Source organism: Salvelinus sp. IW2-2015, linkage group LG25 (genome assembly GCF_002910315.2).
Source record: "Salvelinus sp. IW2-2015 linkage group LG25, ASM291031v2, whole genome shotgun sequence".
In the NCBI taxonomy this organism is placed as follows: Eukaryota; Metazoa; Chordata; class Actinopteri; order Salmoniformes; family Salmonidae; genus Salvelinus; species Salvelinus sp. IW2-2015.
In genome coordinates, this window is record NC_036865.1 from 19,855,762 (window position 1) to 19,868,592 (window position 12,831).

Below are 12,831 nucleotides of genomic sequence, written 5' to 3' on the forward strand. Positions count from 1 at the left end.
GAATTGCTCCAGCAATGTGTTCAACGCGCGGTCATGGCGTTTGGCCAAGGTCTGGAAACCTTCTATAAGACCACGAAGCAACTCCTCGTGCCTTCCAATGTTGACTCCTTGGGAGGAGTGTCACGAATCCCGCTTCCTGAGTCTGTTTTTGCCTGTGTTCTGTCCTGGAGTGTTTTTTCCGGTGTCCTGGAACGCACCCTGTCTGGTTGCCGGGCGACGTAGCTAGTTGGAGGATCTCTGAGTACCCGCACCTGTATCCCATCAGCTATCTGCACACCTGGTCCTGATCATCACCCCTCCACTTCATAAGCGCTGACCTGACATCCATTCCCTGCCGGATCGTTAGCCATGAACAGTATGTTGTGCCAGCGTATCAGCCTCCAGTTTGATAGAGTTTGTTTTGTTGTTTTGTACGTCTTGCTTGCCTTGAACTTACCTCCGTTTTTTCTGTCTACAGTCATTCACCCGGAACACTCATCCCATCCCTTCCTGGTCGTCGGTGACTTCAGTTACTTCCTTGGATCTGCTTACTCAATTCCATCAACTCACCTCCGCTGCCCGCTCCGCTACTTGGATTTTTCTATCACTACATTTAAACTTGTAAATAAATACTCACCTTCGTCTTACTCTCCTTGTCCTGGTCTGCTTCTGGGTTCTACTTTAGAGAACCGTGACAAGGAGACGGCGTTGCGGAGCTGGTCCGAGTCTGCTGGGTCTGTGAACGGCCAGTTCGTACTCTCAGACCTCAGGATAAGACCCAGATGCAGACAGTTCGAAATAACAAATGTTAATTATGAAACAGGGGGRAGGCAAACAACAGATCAATGGCAGGTAAAGGTTAGTAATCTAGGGCAGAGTGAAGAGGTACAGAACGGCAGGCAGGCTCACGGTCAGGGCAGTCAGCGGTCAGTAATCCAGAGCAGTGTCAAGAGGTACAGAACGGCAGGCAGGCTCAGGGTCAGGTCAGGCAGAATGGTCAAAAACCGTGAGAACTAGAGAACAGAAACTAACAAGAAACAGGAATACAGGGGGAAAAGCGGGTCAGCTTGACGAGACAAGAGGAACTAGCAATAGACAAACAGAGAACACAGGTATAAATGCACCAGGATTAATGGGGAAGATGGGCGACACCTGGAGCGTGGGTGGAGACAAGCACAAAGACGGGTGAAACAGATCAGGGTGTGACACCAWGAGGTCGAAGGTACTGTCCTTAGAGCTCCGAGACAGGATTGTGTCGAGGCACAGATCTGAAGAAGGGTACCAAAAACTTTATGCAGCATTGAAGGTCTCCAAGAACATAGTGGCCTCCATAATTCTTAAATGGAAGAAGTTTGGAAACACCAAGACTCTTCCTAGAGCTGGCCACCCAGCCAAACTGAGCAATCGGGGGAGAAGGGCCTTGGTCAGGGAGGTGACCAAGAACCCAATGGTCACTCTGACAGAGCTCCAGAGTTCCTCTGTGGAGATGGGAGAACCTTCCAGAAGGGCAACCATCTCTGCAGCACTCCACCAATCAGGCCTTTATGGTAGAGTGGCCAGATGTACGCATTTTGATATGTTTTATTGTACGGTAAGTGCTATGGATGTATTGTTACAGGGAAACTGTGTTATTTCGTTAGTTGGACGGTGGATAGTTCAAAGAGGAGCGACACAGGGGTACGCGCCTATCATTTAAATTGAGTTGATTAGATTAGTATCTGGGTGTGTTTTCCTGTCTTTAGTTTCTACTAGCAAAGTGCAAAGAAATGCTAATTCAGGTTGGGGGTGAGTTTCTGTTTGAATTTTGTTAAATGGGCAGTGAATTTGCTCATATTTTAAGAACTTGCTTCAAAACTCCTGCATCTTAGATAACATGAGTATTTTTATCTTCCTATGACACTCCCACAATCTAATCCATTCTTTGTGCTGCAAAACTAAGCAGTAAACACACCCCTCAAGCCTCGTGAATATTTGATGAGGGGCTGTGTACTTCCAGTTATGAACAAAACACAAAAATCCCAAAATGTAATAGATTTTGTTGTTGTTTATTACATTTGACACAATAAATGAGAAAAAAGGTTGATTTCAGATTTTCGTTGTTAAAATTCAGAAATTACGTATTTTGAATCAAATTGGCAGTAGTCCCACTAAGTGCGAACCAGATGGGATGGTGTATCGCTGCAGAATGCTGTGGTAGCCTTGCTTGGTACGTGTGTCTTGAATTCTAAATAAATCACTGACAGTGTCACCAGCAAAGCACCCCCACACCATCATACCTCCTCCTCCATGCTTCACGGTGGGAACCACACATGCAGAAATCATCCATTCACCTACTCTGCGTCTCACAAAGACACAGTGGTTGGTAACAAAAAATCAAACCAAAGACAGATTACCACCGGTCTAATGTCCATTGCTAATTTTTCTTGGCCCAAGCAAGTCTCTTCTTCTTATTGGTGTTCTTTAGTAGTGGTTTCTTTGCAGCAATTCGACCATGAAGGCCTAATTTACGCAGTCTCATCTGAACAGTTGATGTTGAGATTTGTCTGTTGTTATTTGAACTCTGTGAAGCATTTCTTGGGCTGCGATTTCTGAGGCTGGTAACTCTTATGAACTTATCTTCTGCAGCATAGGTAACTCTGGGTCTTCCTTTCCTGTGGCGGTCCTCATTAGAGACAGTTTCATCATAGAGCTTGATGGTTTTTGTGACTGTACTTGAAGAAACTTTCAGTCCTTGAAATGTTCCATATTGACTGACCTTCATGTCTTAAAGTAATGATGGACTGGCGTTTCTCTTTGCTTATTTGAGCAGTTCTTGATATAATATGGACTTCGTCTTTTACCAAACAGGGCTATCTTCTGTATACCACCCCTAACTTGTCACAACACAACCGATTGGCTCAAACTCATTAAGAAATTCCACAAATTAACTTTTAACAAGGCATACCTGTTAATTGAAATGCATTCCAGGTGACTACCTCATGAAGCTGGTTGAGAGAATACCAAGAGTTTGCAAAGCTGTCATCAAGGCAAAAGGTGGCTACTTTGAAGAATKTRWWWWTTAAAATATTTTGATTTGTTTAACACTTTCTTGGTTACTACATGATTCCATGTGTTATTTCACAGTTTTAACATCTTCACTACTATTCTACAATGTAGAAAATAGTAAAAATAAAGAAAAACCCTTGAATGAGTAGGTGTGTCCAAACTTTTGACTGGTACTTTATGTAAATAAGGTATTTCTGTTTTGCATTTTTTATACATTTGCAAACATTTCTAAAAACCAGTTTTTGCTTTGTCATCATGGGGTATTGTGTGTAGATTGATGAGGAACTTTTTGTATTMCATCAATTTTAGAATAAGGCCATAACGTAATAAAATGTGGAAAAAGTCAACGGGTCTGAATACTTTCCGAATGCATAACATAAATATCTTAATCTGACTCACAGGACTGTACTTGCTCACTGATTTCAGAGATTCTGTGAAAGCCGTCATTACATTATTCATAAAAACTCCTGCTGTGTCCTCAATGTTTGTAGATTCTATAGAGATTTGATAGTCATTAGCCTTTGATATGTACTACACAGTCCTCTTCCAAAATTAACAATATTTGGTTAGTAGAGACCCTTCTGAGTATTTCCCACCCCACTTTAAGTGAGACAGGTATTTTAACTATCTTCTACACGTTCCTAATGTTTGAAAGGTGTGGGTGGAAGTAAGGAGTCACCAGAGACTCATTTAAGTTTTGCAGACTCTATTGAGTAATTCCAATAACATATATTTGTATTTTATTAGAATTGTATTTCTTTAAATATAGCCTACACAATAGCTTTCAACTTACAAAATAAATGCTGATACAATATATAAAAAGAAATGGGTCAAATGATCTATTCATTTTTTTAAAGACAGTTGCAGTGCTCTGATAAACTAGAGTGCAAAAAAATATCGATATTTCCTAAGTTTACCATGTCTTTGCTGTGGGACTCTTATTTGAGAGAAAAAAATTCCACGATCGTGCTGCCAGCATAATATTCTGCTGCTATGAGTACGGTAATCACGCAGCCACCAAAGTTTACGCTCCTCCCAAATGGGGTCTCGTTTTTGATTTACGTGTTGCATGACAATGGTGACATCCAATGCAGCCAAACACAATTAGGCTACATGTTGTGTACACAACCAAAAGGCTATTTATTTATTTTATCGAATTTTATTGACATAAAGTGTCAGGGATTTAAATGTGGCAACTTTTTACTGAAGAGGGCAGCATTGCAGGGTTTAAAATGTAAAATGCCTACTGTTATATATATTTTTATATTAGGCAATAAATTATTTGATTATGATAGATGTATTTCAATTAGGCTATATATACACAGGCTCAAATGAAAATATGATAACTCAGAAGATATTTACTGGAATGGCTTATCAGATGAATTTGAAAATTAACATGCAATAAAAAAAATATTATTAAAAAAACATCTATATTGACTTGTTTACCACTTTACAGACACACTACTGAACGTTAATTAACCTTTGGCATCTACGAGTTTAATTAACGATGGCCATGGTATCTGCTCCAGTGAGATAGCCTAGGCCCCCTCAAGGTGACCATGTCTGTGTATTTTGAAATATATTTATGGACAGAGGGAAGAGAGGTCATTGAGAAAGACCTAACATAATAACCAAATGTAGTATTTATCTGATTACATCTGCAGTATGGCGTTCTTAAGAAATGATTAGGCCTATATTCCATATCTTAGTCACTGATACATTCAACTATGAAATAGAGATATGCTCATTTCCTGTGACTTAGAATGTTATATACAGGAAAAAGCATAGGACTACATTAAAGGACATGTTGTTCTGTGAGACATATTGCAATAATTTGAGGCCTGAATATTTCAGGACCCTTGGGAGATTGAGGCAGACCCATGCTATATACTGCACAGACAATTCAACCCACAAGTAATTGATTCTAGCAGTGAACGTTGGAAGTATTTGAATATGACCATATATACACATGTTATTGTGCTTTAATAAAAATCTAATCAAATCAAATTTTATTAGTCACATGTGCTGAATACAACAGGTATCTTACAGTGAAATGCTTACTTACGAGCCCCTAACCAACAGCACAGTTWAAAAAAAATATGGATAAGAATGAGAACTAAAAGTAAATAGTAATTAAAGAGCAGCAGTAAAATAACAATAGCGAGACAATATACAGGGGGTACCGGTACAGAGTCAATGTGCGGGGGCACTGGTTAGTTGAGGTATAGTCTGAGTAGCCATTTGATTAGGTGTTCAGGATTTAGAAGTTGTTTAGAAGCCTCTTGGACCTAGACTTGGCGCTGCAGTATCGCTTGCCGTGCGGTAGCAGAGAGAACAGTCTATGACTAGGGTGGCTGGAGCCTTTGACAATTGTTAGGGGCTTCCTCTGACACCGTCTGGTATAGAGGTCCTGCATAGCAGGAAGCTTGGCCCCAGTGATGTACTGGGCCGTTCGCACTACCCTCTGTAGTGCCTTGCGGTCGGAGGCCGAGGATTTGCCATACCAGGAACAGGTCAGGATGCTCTCGATGGTGCAGCTGTAGAACCTTTTGAAGATCTGAGGACCCATGCCAATTCTTTTCAGTCTCCTGAGGGGGAATAGATTTAGTCGTGCCCTCTTCACAACTGTCTTGGTGTGCTTGGATCATGTTAGTTTGTTGGTGATGAAGACACCAAGGAACTTGAAACTCTCAACCTGCTCCACTGCAGCCCCGTCGATGAGAATGGGGGGTGCTCMGTCCTCCTTTTCCTGTAGTCCACAATCATCTCCTTTGTCTTGGTCACATTGAGGGAGAGGTTGTTGTCCTGGCCTCTGACCTCTTCCCTATAGGCTGTCTCGTCGTTGTCGGTGATCAGGCCTACAACTGTTGTGTCATCGGCAAACTTGATGGTGTTGGAGTCGTGGCTGGCCATGCAGTCATGAGTGAACAGGGAGTACAGGAGGGGACTGAGCACGCACCCCTGAGGGGCCCCTGTGTTGAGGATCAGCATGGCGGATGTGTTGTTACCTATCCTTACCACCTGGGGGCGGCCCTTCAGGAAGTCCAGGATCCAGTTGCAGAGGGAGGTGTTTAGTCCCAGGGTCCTTAGCTCATTGATGAGCTATGAGGGCACTATGGTGTTGAACTCTAAGCTGTAGTCAATTAATAACATTGTCACATAGGTGTTCCTTTTGTCCAGGTAGGAAAGGACAGTGTGGAGTGCAATAGAGATTGCATCATCTGTGGATCTGTTTGGGCGGTATGCAAATTGGAGTGGGTCTAGGGTTTCTGGGATAATAGTATGAGCCATGACCAGCCTTTCGAAGCACTTCATGGCAACAGACTTGAGTGCTACGGGTCAGTCGTCGTTTAGGCAGGTTACGTTAGTGTTCTTGGGCACAGGCACTATGGTAGTCTGCTTAAAACATGTTGGTATTACAGACTTATTAAAATAATCTAATGAAGATGTTTGTACAGTATGCTTTTTAGTGTGTGTGATTAAGCTTGCRTGTTCCAGTCAACGCCTTTATAAATGAAGAAAAGAACTGGCCTATTTCCTGTCAAATTATGAAATGAATGACTTAAACAACTGGATCTCATTGTGACCATCAGTGTGTATTTGCTATCTGAGCATACTATGTGAAAATAGGGCCCTAAGCGACTGCTGATGTCGCTTACGCCCTGCAGCCGGCCCAGCCCATGATGTGCAAGAATATTCATGTTTTTCCTGCCTTGAGGGCCTGAAATACAATCATTCATCAAAATACAACATGCAAGACTGAGACATCCATAAATATATGCACCAGACACAGACTTTTGATTCAAATCAACGGCTTGCAATCATTATTTTAAAGTGATGAAGTCCCTTTGGTCCTTTGCATTAATTAGATTTTTTTATGCATGAACATTCTGTATACGGCCTACATATTTAAACCACTTATAACACAACAAATATACCCTTGGTTAGATGGGTTTTCCTCCAATAACAAAATATGTCTCTATCTGAACCTTTAATATTTGAAGCCAAATTTGAATAATATATACAAATGGATATTTCTGACTGTGATTACTATTTTATATATTCAAACACAAATTCAATATCGGTAGAGCTCCCAAGGAAATTATTCACCACTTTCAATTCAGCGAGGGATGGTAAGACACACAGGATGCAATGTTCTCTTTGCCTATTTGGCTGCAGAGCTGATTCTAATTCAAATCAATTCCCTGCCAGTGAAAGAGGAAACAGTAGGAAGGGTAGTGACCTTGGAAARGGGACAGACTTTTCCTGTCTTTGTTCCAAATTGTCTGTCTGCTTGAACTTCCATAATATGACATTACAATGATAATTGCAACACCACGAGGATGGGCGCATGCAAACTACCCATCTGCTAATGTTCACAACAGGGTTGAGAATAAACGTAAAATGCTTTGTAAATGAAAATAAATATTAAAGCTCCAATTTGTTTTSCATAGAGGACCCCAGCAAGATTATTTTTGGATTGTGAAATGTACTGTATGTTACAGTTTAGTGAACAAAATCCCCATCTAGCATTAGTCTAAAATGACATCCCATTCCCTGTCTGGTAGCTACTTAGCACTGGTATGTACTTTCCATTGGAATGGACCAGATAATTCCTTGGGAGAGATCGTGAGCGGAGCAAAGAAACAAAACCACTGATATGTAAACAGAGATAGGTTTCCCAGCTACCACATTCCCGCCTGCAATAACAAGGCTTCCTCTGTGCTTCATTTAGTAATAATAATGACACTAATGAAGATTGTCATTTGCTGTGTCAGGGAAAAAAACTGAATGATCTTGCGTAAAGGAGCAAAGGGCATCCACTTAACTTGTTTTGTGTGCAAGGGCTTTTGCCTCAAGGGAAAAATACTAGGAGATTCCACCTTATTGAGGTCTTGTGGGATACTGTCTAGTTTTAGAACTCTGGGGAATTGGCCAAGGTAGTTCAGAAAAATATACTTGTTGAGGTTTGAATTACAGTAGAATCTATCAATCTGCACAGATGTTTTTGTATTGATGTTATAACTGTGTAACTGTTCAATTAGTATATTGTGGTGTATTACAGGGAGAGTTCTGATGACAAATTCTCAATAGCATATCTGATTATGTTTGGAGAATGTAACTACATAATTATTAATAGAAAAAATACATACAATTCTCTTAATTTTTTATTTTATTCTTTGTACTCTTTTTCTCTCCAATTGGTAGGTACAGTCTTGTCCCATCGCTGCAACTCCCCTACAGACTCAGGAGAGGCGAAAGTCGAGAGCCATGAGTCCTCCGAAACACGGCCTTGCCAAGCCGCACTGCTTCTTGACACACCGCTCTCTTAACCCGGAAGCCAGCAGCACCAGTGTGTCAGAGGAAACACCATACAACTGGCGACTGAAGTTAGCGTGCATGCGCCCGGCCCGCCACAGGAGTCGCTAGAGCGCGATGGGACAAGGAAYTCCCGGCTGGCCAAACCCTACCCTAAACCGGACGACATTGGACCAATTGTACACCGCCTTATGGGTCTCCCGGTCAGCTGCGACACAGACTGGGATCAAACCCAGGTCTGTAGTGATGCCTCAAGCACTGCGATGCAGTGCCTTAGACCGCTGCACCACTCGGTAGGCATACAATTCTGTTCTGTGATCAAACAGCTGGCAGTGATTTCCTTGACTTTTAGGAAAGGGGTCTGCAAGGTCAAATCAAGTAACATTTTATGCTTACTTACAGGCCCTTCCCAACAATGCAGAGAGACAGAAAATAGAGAAATAATTTWAAAGTAAAAAACGTAATATTAAAAGTAATAATAAATACACAATGAGTAACGATAACTTGACTATATACAAGGGGTACCAGTACTGTTTTGATGTACAGAGGTACGCGGTAATTGAGGTAGATATGTACAGTACCAGTCAAAGGTTTGGACACACTCATTCAAGGGGTTTTCTTTATTTTTACTATTTTCTACATTGTAGAATAATAGTGAAGACAGAAAAACTATGAAATAACACACATGGAATCATATATTAAACAAAAAAGTGTTTAACAAATCAAAATATATTTTATATTTGAGATTCTTCAAAGTAGCCACCCTTTGCCTTGATGACAACTTTTCACACTCTTGGCATTCTCTCAACCAGCTTCATGAGGTTGTCACCTGTAATGCATTTAAATTAGCAGGTGTGCCTTGTTAAAAGTTAATTTGTGGAATTTCTTTCCTTCTTAATGCGTTTGAGCCAATCAGTTGTGTTGTGACAAGGTAGGGGTGGTATACAGAAGGTAGGGGTAGTATACATATCAGGTGACACTGGTTGAGAGAATGCCAAGAGTGTCCAAATCTGTCATCAGGGCAAAGGTGTTATTTCATAGTTTTGATATCTTCACTATTATTCTACAATGTCGAAAATATTAAAAATAAAGAAAAACCTTTGAATGAGTAGGTGTTTCCAAACTTTTGACTGGTACTGTACATATAACTAGGAATAAAGTGACTAGGCAACAGTATAGATCAAAAACAGTAGCAGCTGCGTGTGATGAGTCAAGAAGTTTTTGCAAAAAGGGTCATTGCAGAAAGTCTGGGTAGCTATTTTATTAACTATTTAACAGACTATTTAACAGTCTTATGAATTGAGGGTAGAAGTTGTTCAGGGTTCTGTTGGTTCCAGACTTGGTGCATCAATACTGRTTGCCATGCTGTAGAAGAGCGAACAGTCTATGACTTGGGTGCTGGAGTCTTTGATAATTTTTAGGGCAATCCTCTGACATGTCCTGGTATAGAGGTCCTAGATGACAGAGACCTCGGCCCCAGTGTTGTACTGGGCTGTACGCACTACCCTCTGTAGCGCCTTGCGGTCAAATGCCAAACAGTTGCCATACCAAGTGGTGATGCAGCCAGTCAAAATGCTCTCAACGGTGCAGKTGTGGAACTTTTCAAGGATCATGCCAAATCTTTTTAGCCTCCTGAAGGGGAAGAAGCATGGTGGTGCCTTCTTCACGACTGTGTCGGTGTGTGTGGATCATGATAGATCCTTATTGATGTGGACACCGAGGAACTTGATGCTCTTGACGCATTCTACTACCGCCCCCTCGATGTGAATTTGCCGTCCTCGGCCTTCCGTTTCCAGTAGTCCACGATCAGCTCCTTGGTCTTGCTGACGTTGAGGGAGAGGTTGTTGTCCTGGCACCACACTGGTGGATGTGTTATTGCCTACCCTCACCACCTGGGGGCGGCCCCTTAGGAAGTCCAGTATCCAGTTGCAGAGGGAGGTGTTCAGTCCTAGGTACCTTAGCTTAGTGATGAGCTTGGAGGGTTCTATGGTGTTGACCGCTGAGCTCTGGTCAATGAACTGTATTCTCACATAGGTGTTCCTCTTGTCCAGGTGAGAAAGGGCAGTGTGGAGTGCAATAGTGATTGCGTCATTGTGGCTCTGTTGGGGCGGTATGCGAATTGGAATGGGTCCAGGGTGTCTGAGATMATGTTGTTGATGTGAGCCAGGACCAGCCTTTCAAAGCATTTCATGGCTACAGATGTGAGTGCTACAGGGTGATAGTCATTTAGGCAGTTTACCTTGGTGTTCTTGGGCACAGGGACTATGACGGTCTGTCTGCTTGAAACATGTAGATATTGAGCGGTTGGTAAATGGGAGGTATTTCATTTAAATTCTATTGATTGTCATGTAATAGTCAGCAAAGCACTCCACAACACATTTGCCAGTTGGTTTGATGTGAATTAGTTGTGCCAGCAATAAGCTCTCTGAGGACATATTTATGAACAACATCTGTTTCTCAGGGAAGGACATCTAGATTAGAGCTCACGTTTGAAAAGGATAACAACACATAATAATAAATGCCATTTAGCAGACACTTTTATCCAACACTTTTATCCAAAGCAAATTATAGTCATGCATGCATACATTTTATGTATGGGTGGTCCTGGGAATTGAACCCCACTACCCTGGCATTACAAATGCCATGCTCTACCAACTGAGCTACAAAGGACCACATGACCCTGTCATAATGATGATCCTAACAGTGAACCATCTATCCGTTTGTCTAGCTCTATATGAACTAGGTTCATGATAGATGTCCCGAAATGAACATCGTAAAGATAATAGGCTGCTTCTATATTACCTTTCTTTAAACAGCAGGGTCAAGGGTGAGCAGGTGGCATTAATGGTTTGATTGCACTGGCCTTGATCTTCTGCCTAGTCACAGGGCTCTGTTTAAACTGTATAAAGTAACACATGTCAAGCATTTGCATGGGAGAAGTTGGACATAAATGGTTAACACATGACTCATTCGTCGAGCCCTACAGCTGCATTGGCTCCAGAGTTATTGGACAAATATAATTTGCCTCAAAGCTACACCTCAAAGCTTTTCAAATGTGGGATCTGAAATATAGAGACAGAGAGGGGATTTGCTGTAAAGAATAGTGTAGTGTTCCATGTATTCCGTCCCATGTACATTTTTCCTTTACTCCTTGTTGAATCATTATGAATTTGACAACTCTTATACTGTCAGCATTAGAAATCAAAACAAGGCTCAGGGTTGCTACTTGGCTCATGTTCCCTCACAGTAAACAGCTCACAGATGTTTAACATTGATATTAACGATCTAAATTTGCCCTCTGTTGAAAAACCGAAGCTTAGCAGGGATTATGTTCTTCTCAACCAATTAGACAGCAGTACTACCATCTAATTTAGCTTGAGTGAAGTTTACAGTGAATGGTTTTTGCATAGGTCATTAGCTGTCTCAAAATACCCTGTCACCATAGCAACTTCAAGTGAGTTCTAAATTGCCATATAAAATGGATAAATTATTAATGCTGAGTGGTTTGCTTATGTGCTTTGTTCTGAACACTGTTTTCACATTTCCTCTGTATTTGGTCTATAGCTATAATTCATAACTTGTTTCCTCATCACTGTCACTCCCTATGAAATGTACCACCTTCATTAAAGCTATTACAAAAACATTAATTGATTCTACATAAAGACTTCCTACAGAGGTGTGACATGACTATTGAAATTGAGGACGCCACTCATTTTTATCACTTGTACTTTATTGAACATACTGTATAATATACACTGAGTGTACAAAACATTAAGAACACCCTCCTAATATTTTTGCCCCTAGAACATCCTTAATTTGTCAGGGCATGGACTCCTCTACAAGGCCAATGTTGACTCCAATGCTTCCCACAGTTGTGTATAGTTGGCTGGATGTCCTTTGGGTGGTGGACCATTCTTGATACACATGGGAAACTGTTAAGCCTGAAAAACCCAACAGCGTTGCAGTTCTTGACACAAACCAGTGTGCCTGGCACCTACTGCCATACCCTGTTCAAAGACACCTTCATCTTTTGTCTTTCCCATTCACCCTCTGAATGGCACACATACACATTCCATGTCTCAATTGTCTCAACGCTTAAAAATTATCCTTTAACCTGTCTCCTCCCCTTCATCTACACTGATTGAAGTGGATTTAACAAGTGATATCAATAAGGGATCATATGGTTCACCTAGATTCACCTGGTCAGTCTATGTCATGGAAAGAGCAGGTGTTCTTAATGTTTTGTACACTCAGTGTAGAAATGAAAAGACATTGAATCTCGCCACCAGTGACCCCATTTAAAGTCAAATTCAAATCCCACAACCTCCCAGTTCACCAGGACTTTGGTTCTACTACTGACGATCTATACACAGTATACTGTATTATATTAGCTGCCAGAGAGTAGTAAAAATGCAAAATATATACAACTAAGGCAGCATTCAGAAGTCAACTTTGATGGTTCCTTTTAATTATGTTTTCACAGTAGAA

General features: G+C 41.3%; 1 long non-coding RNA gene across 1 annotated transcript; it reads left to right on the plus strand.

The window, feature by feature from the left end:
* Positions 1 to 127: 127 nt before the first annotated feature.
* Positions 128 to 626, plus strand: LOC139022978 (uncharacterized). Its single transcript, XR_011474045.1, has 2 exons — positions 128 to 355; positions 458 to 626. It is a non-coding gene; the product is annotated as an uncharacterized lncRNA (long non-coding RNA).
* Positions 627 to 12,831: the final 12,205 nt, after the last annotated feature.